The sequence below is a fragment of the Notechis scutatus genome, chromosome 3, assembly GCF_049901735.1.
Source record: "Notechis scutatus isolate UNSWTSFEM ecotype Mainland chromosome 3, rNotScu1.2, whole genome shotgun sequence".
NCBI classification, from domain to species: Eukaryota; Metazoa; Chordata; class Lepidosauria; order Squamata; family Elapidae; genus Notechis; species Notechis scutatus.
Window position 1 is genome coordinate 99,692,792 of NC_142011.1, and position 13,253 is coordinate 99,706,044.

Sequence of the window (13,253 nt, forward strand, 5' to 3'; positions counted from 1 at the left end):
TTGTGAAGATCTCTGTGTCCCCCATGCAAGACTGTAGAGCCAAGTTTTAAGATTTTATTCAAGTGAGGCAGTGGACATGCTAGTATAAAAACTCTAAGCAGAACATACTTTCATTATTGAGGCCCTAAAAAGACATTATATTCCCATGAAGTTGTATTGAAGCAGGTTTTTTAATCATGATTTGAAGCGTGAGATTTTTTGTCCCTCTTTGTTGTATATTCATTATTATTTTTTTTCCGATTGAGGGTTTGCTTTCCAATAAGCCATCCTGCTTTGGCTTCACAATGAGTAAATTTTCATTTTGGGAGTCATTAAAAAGATTAACTCTTCATAAGTCTGCTAATGAAGATGTTTAACAGATGACTTGAGAACTTCTAATTGTACATGCAGAACCATCATTAAGTCCAAAGTTAGGAGCAATATTAGAAACATTTTGTTGTGCTAATCTGCATTACTGTGCTAATGGAGAGCTGGTAACAACATAAGCTATGATGAAAGCTTCTGTTTCAGCCCTTGTGTTTTTTTTTTTGTTGTTGTTGAATATAATTCTACCAAAGGGATATTTTTTTAAAAAAAACATATTTAAGTCTCTCCTTGTTGGTCAGAAGCCTGCATCCTATCCACTAGCTCTGTATCATGCAGTAAGCAACCTCTTATTCTATCTCCTGTTCTATCCAACCTGTTTATCAGCAAAAGTGCTCTTAGGTAGATGGCCTGCATTTAAGCACTGTATTATATTGTTATAATGCATAAATCTAAATCATGTTGTCAGTCAGTGAAAGATTGCTCTAAAGTTTACTGAGATAACTTATAGGAAGGCCTCTGCCTACTCTGCAGTTTTTTGTAAGTACTACCATTGTTATTCAGCAATGGTATCATGAGTAGAAGATTATGTTTCTTTTAAAATTGTACATCCCACTCTTCCAACCTGTAACCAGCATAAGATGTCAAACCATAAGAAAGAGAATTATCATTGGTAGCAGGTACACTGGTTTGGGCCTCTATTTTCCTCAGCTTATATCCCAGATTCCTTTGCCCTGATTGCTCAACTGGCAATGATCAACTTTTCCTGTCCTTAATTTTATTGCAACCTCTTCTACCATTAACACCGCCATACATACATTAAAGGAAGACAAATGGGAATGGAGACACTTGAACAGTTCTGCATGGCTCAGAGATGTCCACAGGAAAGTCAACACAATACAAATGGTAGGTATGATCAAGCAGTGGAAATTCCCCCACCTCCTTCTTTAACATGTATCACAACCATCCTCATATATAAAAAGGGGTCATGTTGCAATTGCTTTGGTTACTCTAGTTTTTGGAATCTTATTGACCGCTTTTCCCCAACACGGCTCTGACACAGCTCCTGGCTCTATATAGGGCACAGTTATCCCTTGTTTAATATTCCTGTCTGGATTCAGATAGCAGCCAGAATCATGGCTAAAAACAAGATCTTCTCAGAAAATCTGAAGGCTCAGTAGATAATAAATAGGAGGTTAAAGAGATGAGAACCTTTTGAGTCAGTTGCCTATGGAATTAATTAGTGATATATATACAATGGAGAACAAATTGTAGCAGTTATTACATTTTTTTCCAGCTATGCATAAACTCACTGCCTTTGGTTGCTATAGCAATGTCATAATAGCAGCAGGAAACCAACAGGCGTGGCTTGATACAATTTTAATCAGCATTTGTGCTGCAAATTAATGTTAAATAGAAAGTCAATAATAAATGAAAGAAGCTACTATAAACAATAAATGAGTACAAGGTTTAAAATCAGAAGATTTAAATGTTAGCAGATGTATTATTAAAAAAGAAGAGAAGGAAGAATGCAAGAATTCTTCTTATTTCCCCCCAAGGAAATAGGTTCCCAAAGAAGATTTCAATATAGAGAGAATTATCCATTCAGCAGGCAGAATCATAAGTTGTTGCTCTCTATATTTGGTGTTTGATTTTGCTGCTTAATAAGATGTTATTTGCTTCTTCATTTGTCAGTGGAATCACAGGCTAAATATAACATATTAAGGGTGAAATTATTTAGTCACCTATTGAAAGAATAGTCAATGTGCACAAGACAATGAGAAGGAAAAATACAAAGAAGAGTGGAGCACTGTGAACTTTTGCTTGGAACTATAGGTTGAAGATGATTTGCTTAATTTAATTTTGGGAGCATATAGTCTAAAACTAGGGGTTAAGAGGCTGTTAGATAGAGGTCTCATTATCTTTATGGTTCTTCATTCTATTTTTTCTTTCTTTCTGTGACTGAAGAGCACTCTAGTCTGAAATATTAACTCATGCAATTCACTCTGCTAAGTCCCAATCTCACGCCAATGTTTGAGATCAAAAGAAAGAAAGTTGAGTTACATTTAGCCAGAGGATTCCAACCACATCCCTTCATAATATGAAAGTAAGTAAAGAAATTATTAGAGTACAAATATTTTGGTCTATGTTTTTACTGGGGAAAAATAATAAGCACATTAGTTGTAAGCTGTATTCCAGACTAGGGTTAGAAAAGAATAAGTAATAAATATCATTTTATTTTATGTTAGATTTATGTATGTTTAGAGTTTCTTTGGCTAAGTAAGGAAATAAATATTTATACTGTGCATAAAGGTCATCAAAGAAACTTGTTTTTAGTTACCATTGAGTAGTTATGTCCCAACGTGAAAAAACAGAAAGATAGATGCTATTTCAAATCGGTTTTCTTAAAATATAAATGAAACATTTCCCCATTCTATCAAAAGAAGAGGACACAGAGATAGAGCCTGGGTAACAAGCATCAGTAATTCTGATCATTTATGATTCATATTAACAGAGCATTCCTAAAATTAATTAGTTAACATCTCAACATTCTAATGCAGCCATAATTTGTTTTCAAATCCTGATTAATGACTCATGGAAAGCTGATCTTCCATTTTAATGTTATATTCTCTTGAGAAGTGTGCATTATGGTTCTGAAGTGCTCCCATTTCAAAGGTTCAATCAAAACGCTGAGGACAGGAGGTATAGCATTTTTATCAGTATTAACTGAACTCATGTAGATACTGGGTTTGTATTAAAATATGTGCTGACATGTCCAAAGGCAAAAAAATATTGGACCAAAATACATACGTGGTTAGAAAAAATGATAAAGCAACACATTGATTTTAAACCAGAAATATTATTGTTGGGTATTTTACCAGAACAATATAATAAAGGGAATATATATCTAATTTTGCATGTGTTAGCAGCAGTAAGAGTTGTCTTTGCACAACAGTGGAAAAGTGAAGAGATCCCTTTAGATGAAAGTGTTATAAAATATATTCATTAGAATGTGCAGAGGTAGACTAACACTAAAAATAAAGGAGAAGGAAGAAACAGAATACTTTTTTAACATGGGACTTGTTTTACTGATGGGTAACTAGAAATTTTTAAAAAATTAAGAGAATGATTAATTATATAATGAAAGCTTTCTAGTATGAATAAGCCAATACTACTATTATTATGTGATTATTACCAATGATATGTATATTATGATTAACATTATGCTTATCATCTTTTTGTTGTTTAAAACTATCTGTACTCAGACAACACATTGTTCATATAAATGTTGAGTATTTTATGTTTATTAAAGAAAAATGTGTCAATAAAATATATACTTTTTAAAAAGGAGGTATAGCATTTTATCTGTATTAACAGAACACATGTAAATCACTTAATATTTGCCCTAACAGACTGTGAGTAGGAAGAACATATATATTTAGTATTTCTTGAAAATAAACAAAAGAGAATTACTACTTCTTCTAATCATGCTAATAGAGCTAAAATTGAGATATAGGTTTTTTTTCCTATAGTAAAAGACCATTTTTCACTAAAAAGTCAAAATGTAGCTGTAGTCACATTCACTTATGCAGATGGAAATTTAAACCAGATTTAAATCAAAAATTACACTTCAGAGTACATTTGTGAAATTACTGTGGGGATTCCTCTTGGCTAAGAGTAAAGAGAGTATGTTTATTTCAAAAAATATTTTGTTTTGAACCAAGGGATGCCAAATGATTATCTTCTTCAATCCCACCAGTCTCATTGCACCCAATTTGGCATCATATTTCTGTTAAGCAGATTTCTTTGTGGATATATCTGCTGTGGTCCACTTAAAACTGAACTTCAAGACTGTTTTTCATGTGGCCTTCTTATCTGTCTCTCCCATCCCACTTTCCCAACTACTTAAGAGAATGGTAGATAGTTATTCATTTATTACTGGGTCATCTATCCCATTCCAATTAAGTTGGCTCCAAATGATTTGCATTTCTCTTTACAATATATGGGTTTAAAAAAATATAAAATATAACAACTGTCAGGCTCAAGGCCAAAGGTGACCCAGCAATATCCAACAGAGTCTAATTCTGTCTTTGCTTAGACCCAATGAACAGAAATTTGCCAAACGAAAATTACCTCTTCTAACCTAATACATATATCCTGAGAGGGGTATAAGACAACTTCTTGTGGCCAACTCACCACAGCCAACTGACTAAGCCAACTCATTGTAACCAACTTGCTGCGGTCAACAAGCTGTGGCTCAACTCACTGCAGAACAAGAGGACTCAAGATTAAGGAAGGGACCAATAAGGGAGATAAGAGAAATATAGATAGATGATAGATGATAGGTAGGTAGGTAAGTAGATAGATAGATAGATAGATAGATAGATAGATAGATAGATAGATAGATAGATAGATAGATAGATAGATAGATGATAGATAAAGAGAGATGGAGAGAGTTGAATTACACTGATGACACAGAAGGAGGGAGGGAGGGAGAGATGTTGAATTACACTGATGTCACAGATGGGAAGTATATGAAAATTTAGTTTAGAAGACATGGAAAGTGCAATTATTTTTAAAAAAGAATGTTGAGTTTCACAAAAAAGGAAGAAATTACAACTCAACCTTTTCATGCAAGACAAAGACTCTGAAATGTGAAGATTCAGAGATGAATGTGATTGATTTTGTTAGCACCTGTTTCTTCTCTAACATTTTTTTCTCAGATACTGTATCTTTGACTAGTGCTCTGAAAAACTTTGGATCCAATTAATTTCAGAAAAGTAATAACAACAACTGCAGGAGCAAAAGCAACAATTAGAATTAAAAAAGAATCCCTATATACCTATTCATGAGTTTTATTCCTCTTATACTCACAACACAGCCAGTAATATTTTCCCTTTTTTAAAATAACCAGCTGTTTCATATGATATTTGATACAAAGCTTTTTGTGAGCGAGGTACTGACACAAAAGACAAAGATTAAAGAACACAGTATGTTTCACAGGATCAAATGTGAAATAGAAATGATTCATGAAATAGCAAACCACAAATTGCAGATTGCCAAAGAAAATACAGCATTCTTTCTTTCTTTCTTTCTTTCTTTCTTTCTTTCTTTCTTTCTTTCTTTCTTTCTTTCTTTCTTTCTTTCTCTTTCTCTTTCTCTTTCTCTTTCTTGCTCTTCCTTTTTTCTCTCTTTCTTTCTATACTTCTCTCTGATTCCTCTCACTCCCATCTCTCCTCCTTTCTTTCTTTTTCTTTCTTTCTTTCTTTCTTTCTTTCTTTCTTTCTTTCTTTCTTTCTTTCTTTCTTTCTTTCTTTCTTTCTTTCTCTTTCTTTCTCTTTTTCTTTCTATCTCTCTCTCTCTCTTTCTGTCTGTCTGTCTGTCAGGCTGGTTATCTTTAGAGTGCTTGTGATCTGAAATTCAAGATGGTGTGAGGAGTACTGGCAGCACATTGTGAATACTAAAGCCCTGAACACTGTTTGGGTCAGCAGAATTGTAGTGGGTAGAAGAATGTGGCTACAGAATTGACCAAAGTTGTGATATAATATTGTGAATTTGACAGTAGGGTGGAAGTTTCAGCAATGCCATGTATCAACTGATAGCAGATCAAGTTATGTAGTTCTGGGTAGGATATAAACTATTTTAATAGAGGAAGTAGCCAAATACCGGGGAAGCCAAATACTAGTGGTGGGATTCAAAATTTTTTACTACCAGTTCTGTGGGAGTGGCTTGGTGCGCATGGTAGGGGAAGGTTACTGCAAAATCCCCATTCCTTCTCCACCCCACTAACCTGCTTTCCACCTCCGTTCTCCTGTGCAGGGCAACAAAAGAAGACCCAGCCAATTAGCTGGGACTCGGGAGACAAAGAATAGATGTGGGTGGGGTCAGTCAGAGATAGTATTTGCCGGTTCTCTGAACTATTCAAAATTTCCGCTACCAGTTCTCCAGAACTGGTCAGAACCTGCTGAATACCATCTCTGGAGCCAGTTGTACTTCCATCTTTCTGGCAATATAGCAATGGGCTAATAACTTGTGTGACTTGGCCTGGCTGGCATTGATTAGATAACAATGATGGGTAATAAATTCCCAATAGCAGAGGGCCTCAACTTCTAGGAACTAAAAGGCATCTATGCCAGAAGTTTCCCAGCCTTTTATTCCTTGTATTTCCCTGAACAAAAAATGTGATCTAATTTTCCCAAATAAATTAAAAACTTTGAGTAAACAGGGAGTTAATAACAGTTTATCAGGAGAGAGGATAATGATCACAGAAGCTTTGTGTTCTGAGCTGTAAAAATGGAAATGTAATTTCTTTGCAAAAACTTCTTTTTGTAAAAATTGTGCCTTTAGAATTGTTTATTGCCTGTGTCGTGATTGGGTGACTACTTTCTATTGAGTAAGAAGAGACTGTAAGAGGATTATAAGACAACAAGCAGAGAAGGTAACAGGAATTCGCAAGAAAAATAAAAATAAAAAACTTTCTATCAGTTGTGCTTTATTGGGAAAAAAATAAAGAAAGAAAATATAGATTTTTGAGTTCCAATGCTTATCTTTATGCTTGGGTGGCCAGTGGATGATGGTGGAAGGAACAGGTGATCCCTAAAGGATCAAAATGTGCTCTATATGATTATAAAGTGAAAAGTGATGGTAGTTGATGGCTCATTATTAAGAATTAATGCAAATGAATTCTAGTTGGACACAGCAGCTTGTGATGTGTGTTATCTGTCCACTTAAATCAAGAACACTTTTCAAAACTCACACAGTCCACTAACTGTTCTCTTTTCTTGCTAGTGCATATGGTAGCAAAAGATAGCATTGGAAAGAATAACTACGGATGTATTCCTGACCATTCTTTCAATCAATAGAAAAGGACTAGAAAGAGAAAGAAGGCTAGAAGTCAATGCAATGTGGATATGCAAATAAAGTCAATGTGATAAATTTGGTTTTCAGAATTATGGTCTGGGTTTATCTAAACAGAAATTTTCAAACTGTATATAACTGTGATAAGGTTCCATGATAGACTAGGAAAAAATAACCACTTCAAACACAGCCAAGTTTATCTCATGGAAAATTTCCCTCTTAAATAGGGCTACCAGGAATTCTTTATTTTCATTTTATTTCTAACAGATTCCACAGCCTGAAAAGATTTAAAAACCTCTGATCTAGGTCACTGGTCTTACATGGACTTGTAAAAGTTATGTTTGTCAAAACATGGTGAGCTTTTTTAGGAGAATTTGTACAGAACTTTGTAGATGCTATAAGAGAATTAAAGTCTTCACATAAAGCTTACAATGAAAATATTGCTGAAATGAGGACACAGTGTAAACTACACAGTGAATAGTCAGAAAGAATATTGGCTCATAAAATTCCTGGATCGCACTGTCTAATTTTTAATTTACTTTATTGTCATTGCACCTCGTACAATGAAATCAAGCACCATAATGCTCAGAGTATGAGAAATAAACAAGATGGAAAATACAGAAAGGCAAATATGATTTTCTAAATGTAATGGAAATCTCACAGGAGGACTCCTGTCAATAAAAAAATAGGCATTAAAAGACACTATTTCCTCCAAAGGAAGTCAAGCAAGCGAGGGAGAAAAAGAGTTGCAGTAGATGTTACAAATGTATATTACTATTTAGAAATCCAAATAAATTAATGTAGCAGTATCATACAAAGCATCTGAGAAAAAAAAGTGGAAGAAAAATAACTCCTGTCAACCAGCCAGTCAAAGAGATGTGGATGTTGCTTCCAAAGGAAATTGCAGATCTTTTAAAGAAGCATGACATTCTGTTGATGGGAAATTTTAATTACCACAACATCTGGAAGACAAACTCTGTCAAGCATGGATCTTCTAAAAAAAATATTGACTTTTCTTGCTGACAACTTTTTCTTTCTTAAAGTGAAGAAAGGCACAAGAGGAACAGCTACCCTTGAGATACTACCAATAGGAAGAGTAAGTTGAGAACTTGTAAGTAACAAGAGCATGATCATAAAATAAGACAGCATTGATTTTAAGGAAAATAACATTAACAAACATATCTTGAACTTTAAAAAGTGGATTTTAATAGTTTAATTGCAGCAATAACTAGGATCCTGCAGCTAGAGAAAGTGAGGAGGAAGTGGAGGAGGTGGTCAAAATGGGTAAATACCCTTGTAACTATGAATAAATTAAATCTCCACAACTAGAGGAATTGCATTCTATTTCTCTGAAATTGTTTATCTCAAGGATTCCCTAACTCTCCAGTTTATTGACCTTTCATGTTAGTCTCAAAGCCCTTAGGACCAGAACTGTAGTTACTTACAAGTAATGTTCCACACCAGATGGTTTATTGTCAATGGTGGCTACGATCAGGCAACAGGTTTGAAATGGGGCAAGTAGAAACAATGCCCTCACAAAAATAGCCTTTCAGAGTAACAATTCCTCTCCCCCTTTATACACACCAATGTTATTATTACTTCATTAACCCCATATCCTCCCACCACCCATATTCTGGACGCTCCCTGTAATTACCCAAGGAGGTTGCTGATGCAATCTTGGCCAGCATTACCTCAACTCCACTCGGACTGTTGCTAGTACTGAGCTTCATTATATCAGCAGCCCCTCCCTCTCCCATAACGAGCCCTGAGCAATTAACAGCAATTACAGCCCTAAAGACAATCATACTGTTGGCCCCACCATCCTTAAAGTCCCAACAAGACTATTAGCAGCTGCCATTGTAGCATCCGTCCAGGGCATCGCAATGCACCATGTCCATGTCATCACCAACAGCCTCTGAAGCCTTTCGCCATTGTTCACAGCCTTCTACCATGCAGCCAGCCCCTTGGAAGATGCCACCATGATCAGCAGGACGGCGGCCGATGCTAGATGAAAGGAGGCATCCGGCGCTGCTGAACAACAGTGCTCCCGAGGGGTAGGGGGCTCGTCAGTTAGGTTCAGATTTTTCATTGACCCACAAACATTTATTATATGAACTACAATTTAATAAATACTACTTTAACTAAAAGCACTATGAATTGCATCAACAGTATCAACATTTTGGATAATCCCACTGATTCTTGGTGATTAATATTAACCAGGTTGGGAAACCTAGTCTAGCAATAATAACTCAGAGCTTGGGTGAAGTGCCAAATGATTGAACAAATGTAATCTCTGTCATCAAAAAGAGGAGAAAAGAATTTACCAAATTTGCAAATGATACTAAGCTGGCAGGAATAGCTAACACCCAAGAAGATAGGCTCAAAATCCAGATGGATCTTGACAAACTAGAACAGTGGTTGCCAACCAGTGGACTGGGGACCACTGGTGGTCTGTGATAAAATTTTGGTGGTCCGCAGACAAATGTCACCCCCAAAGCAATTAATCCAGGGTGTGTGGGAACACAAGGCTGCGCTGACCCCATGGCCCACGGGAACACAAGGCTTGCATCGCTTGCACTGCGAACAACACGAGGTAGTGAGGGGAGGGGGGAAAGGGCAGAGGGGGGACTTGCACCACTCGTACCACACACCTTGCCTGGTCACCGAGCTGCTTCTTTCTGCTTCATTCTTCTGCTTTTGGCTGCATGCAAGGAAAGCAGCAAAAATCTTTCTTTCTCTCCCCCAAATTTTGCCAGAAATGAGTCTTCAGGACCCTTCAAGGCATCCTGCTCCAAGAGGCTGTGCCAGTGCAACAAGTCTCACAAAGACTCATTTCTGGTGCAGAAGAAAGAACTGCTGTTTCTGCTGCTTTCCTTGCATGAAGTCAAATCTTTCTCTCCCAAGAACAGAGCTGGAGACGGTATCCTGCAATCCCAAATAAAGAATGATTGATCAGTAGGAAAACAGGGTGGGGAATTTTCCTGCAGACTTTTTTGGGGATTTTCTCAGGGCCTCTGGTCCACGCGATTTAAAATTATGAGTTTGGTGGTCCCTGAGGTCCAAAAGGTTGGCGACCCCTGGAGTAGAACACTGGGCCGTATCTGACAAAATGAAATTCAATGTAGAGAAAAGTAAAGTCCTACACTTAGGCAAGAAAAACCAAAGGTACACATACAGACTGGGTGAAATAGCAGTAACTAACAGGCTTAATAGCAGTAACTGTGAGAGGGATCTTGGAGTCTTAGTGCAGTGGTCACCAACCAGTGGGCCATGGCCTAATGGTGGTCCATGAGAAAATTTTGATGGTCCGCAGAGAAATGTCACCCCAAAGCACCCCCACAAATCAATTAATCCAGGCTGCAGAGGAACACAAGGCTGAGCCACCCACATATCCTGTGGGAACCCTCCCTGCCCACTCACTCCTTACCCAGCAAACTTGCCTGCTAAATTGCTGTTTTTCCTTTTTCTGACTGTTCTGCTGTGCCGGAAGATTTAGATAAGGTAGAAAGCAGGAAACCTTTTGTGCAGAGCCAAATCTTCCTTACTAGGACTGAAGCTCTATTATTCAATGCAGGTAGCCGAATGTAGAATCACAGATCTCTAAGTGAATCTGTGATTCTGTGAGCAACTCAATCTGCCTGCCTGCTTTGCCTGATTTTGGATAAAAGTTGCTCTTTTTTAAAAATAAAAAATTCAATATTTACATAAATATAATATTTACATACAAGCCATGCCCAGCCAGTCACATAACCACCAAGCCACACCCACAAATTAGGCCACGCCCAAGAACCAGTTGTTAAGAAATTTGAATCCCACACCTGCTTCTGTGTGTTTGTGTGTGTGTGTGTGTATGGGGGGGGGAGAGGTTAGATCAGATCTGTCTCTCTCTCTCCCACCGTCAGCAAGCCACCGTCAGTCAAAATTCATAATAGTGGCCCCCCGAGATTTAAAATTATGACTTTGGTGGTCCCTGAGGTCCAAAAGGTTGGTGACCCCTGTCTTAGTGGACAACCAGCAGTGTGCAGCAGCAGCCAAAAAAACTAATGCAATCCTAAATTGCATAAACAGAGGGATACAATCAAGATCAAGTGAGGTACTAATATCACTCTATAAAGCCTTAGTAAGACCACACCTACAGTACTGCATCCAGTTTTGGTCACCATACTATAAAAAAGATGTTGAAACTCTAGAAAAAGTACAGAGAAGAGCAACCAGGATGATTAGGGGACTGGAGACTAAAGCATACAAAGAATGGTTACAAGAACTGGGTTTGGCTAGTCTAGTAAAGAGAAGGACTTGGGAGACATGATAGCAGTCTTCCAATATTTGAGGGGCTGCCACAGAGAGGAAGGGGTCAAACTGTTTTCTAAAGCACCCATAGGCCAGACAAGGAATAATAGATGGAAACTGAACAAAGAGAAATGTAACCTGAAATAAGGAGAACCTTTCTGACAGTGAGAACAATCAACCAATGGAACAGCTTGCCCTTGGAAGTTTTGGGAGTGCCATCACTTGAGACTTTCAAGAAGAGATTGGACTGCCATTTGTCAGAAATGATGTAGGGTCTTCTACTTGGGCAAGGGGTTGGACTAGATGACCTACAAGGTACCTTCCAACTCTGATTATCTGTTATCTGAATAACTACAGGTGTATCCCAGAAAAATGTAGATAACAAGCCAGTCATTCAATACTTGGAATCTTTTCTAACCTTCTAGCAGATCAGAAACACCTTGGCCACTAAGCACAATATGGTAAATACTAGAAGTCAGCATGGATTTGTTAAAACCAAATCTTGCCAGATTAACTTTATTTCAATTTTTGATCAGGTAACATCCTTGTAAATTAAATGAATGCTATTTACATGACTAGCAAACATTTGAAGAAGTATTCTGTGATATGCTGAGTAATAATTTAGTTAAGTGTAGACATAATGGCATAGCAATTAAGTGGCCTGAGATAGAGAGTTTTCATGAATTAATCAATTAAATAAATGGAAAACCATAACAGTTACTGGTTCTTCACTTCTCAATATTTGTTGATGACTTTGATGAAAAAGTGGAAAGAATGCTTATGAAAAATACACATAACATTATATTGACTTGGATAAATACCATAAATAATAGAAGTAAAATTCAAAGGTACCTTGAAGAAATGTCATATTTTATATAGGCGTGGTATGGCATGCCAAATTCTGTCATGATCCTGCCATGACACATCAAATCCTGGCACAATAGGGTGCTTCAGAAAGGTACAAAGCATGGCTTATCTCCTTCAATTAGCAAATTTACTTTACAGATAGCAGCTTCTGTGCACACATTGCATATACACTTTGCTTGTTAGCAAGCAAAGCAAAATGAATTTATGATATCCTCCAAGTGAAGTACCCCTTTGAATATTCAACCAAATAAACTATGGAGCAATAAGAAATGACTACTTATATTTCTACAAATCTTGGAATGCCTGGGGCTCCTGCTAGTCTGTAATAATTAGCAGTAAGATTGCTAAGCCTTTATTCAAGCTTTAAAAAATAATCAAAGGGATTTATCCCCAATCTTGAAATGATATATATTTAGTCCCAAAAGGTAATTCCAGGAAGGTGAGCATGCATGAAAAGATTTTGTGGAGTTAGTGATGGGAAAGAAAGCTGAAGGATGGGAAATTATTACTGAGCCATAGATCATCATCTTTTCAAGCAAATTAGAAAGGAAATATACCTTTCTTAGTTATTGAAGTATCAATAGTATAAGCCATAAAATGATGAAATGTATCCAGTAAATTTTAACCAGCATAGCCATTACTTAAAGACAAATAATTGAGATAGATGAGGATCATGGATTTTATTTCTTCATAAAGATTAAGCAATTTGAGGGTTACATTATGGCACTAAATGCCACTTAAACATTGCTATTTAAAGTTATCATTTAAGACTGACATTATCATTTGAAAGTTTTTTAGATGGCATATTTAACTTTGATTATATAAAAGTGATTTTTAAAAGCCATTTTACTGAGGAAGAAGTCAAAATTAGAAGATAAATCACAATTTGATCCTGAACTTCTGGTCAGAGACACACAAATTGTTCAGCAGTGCAA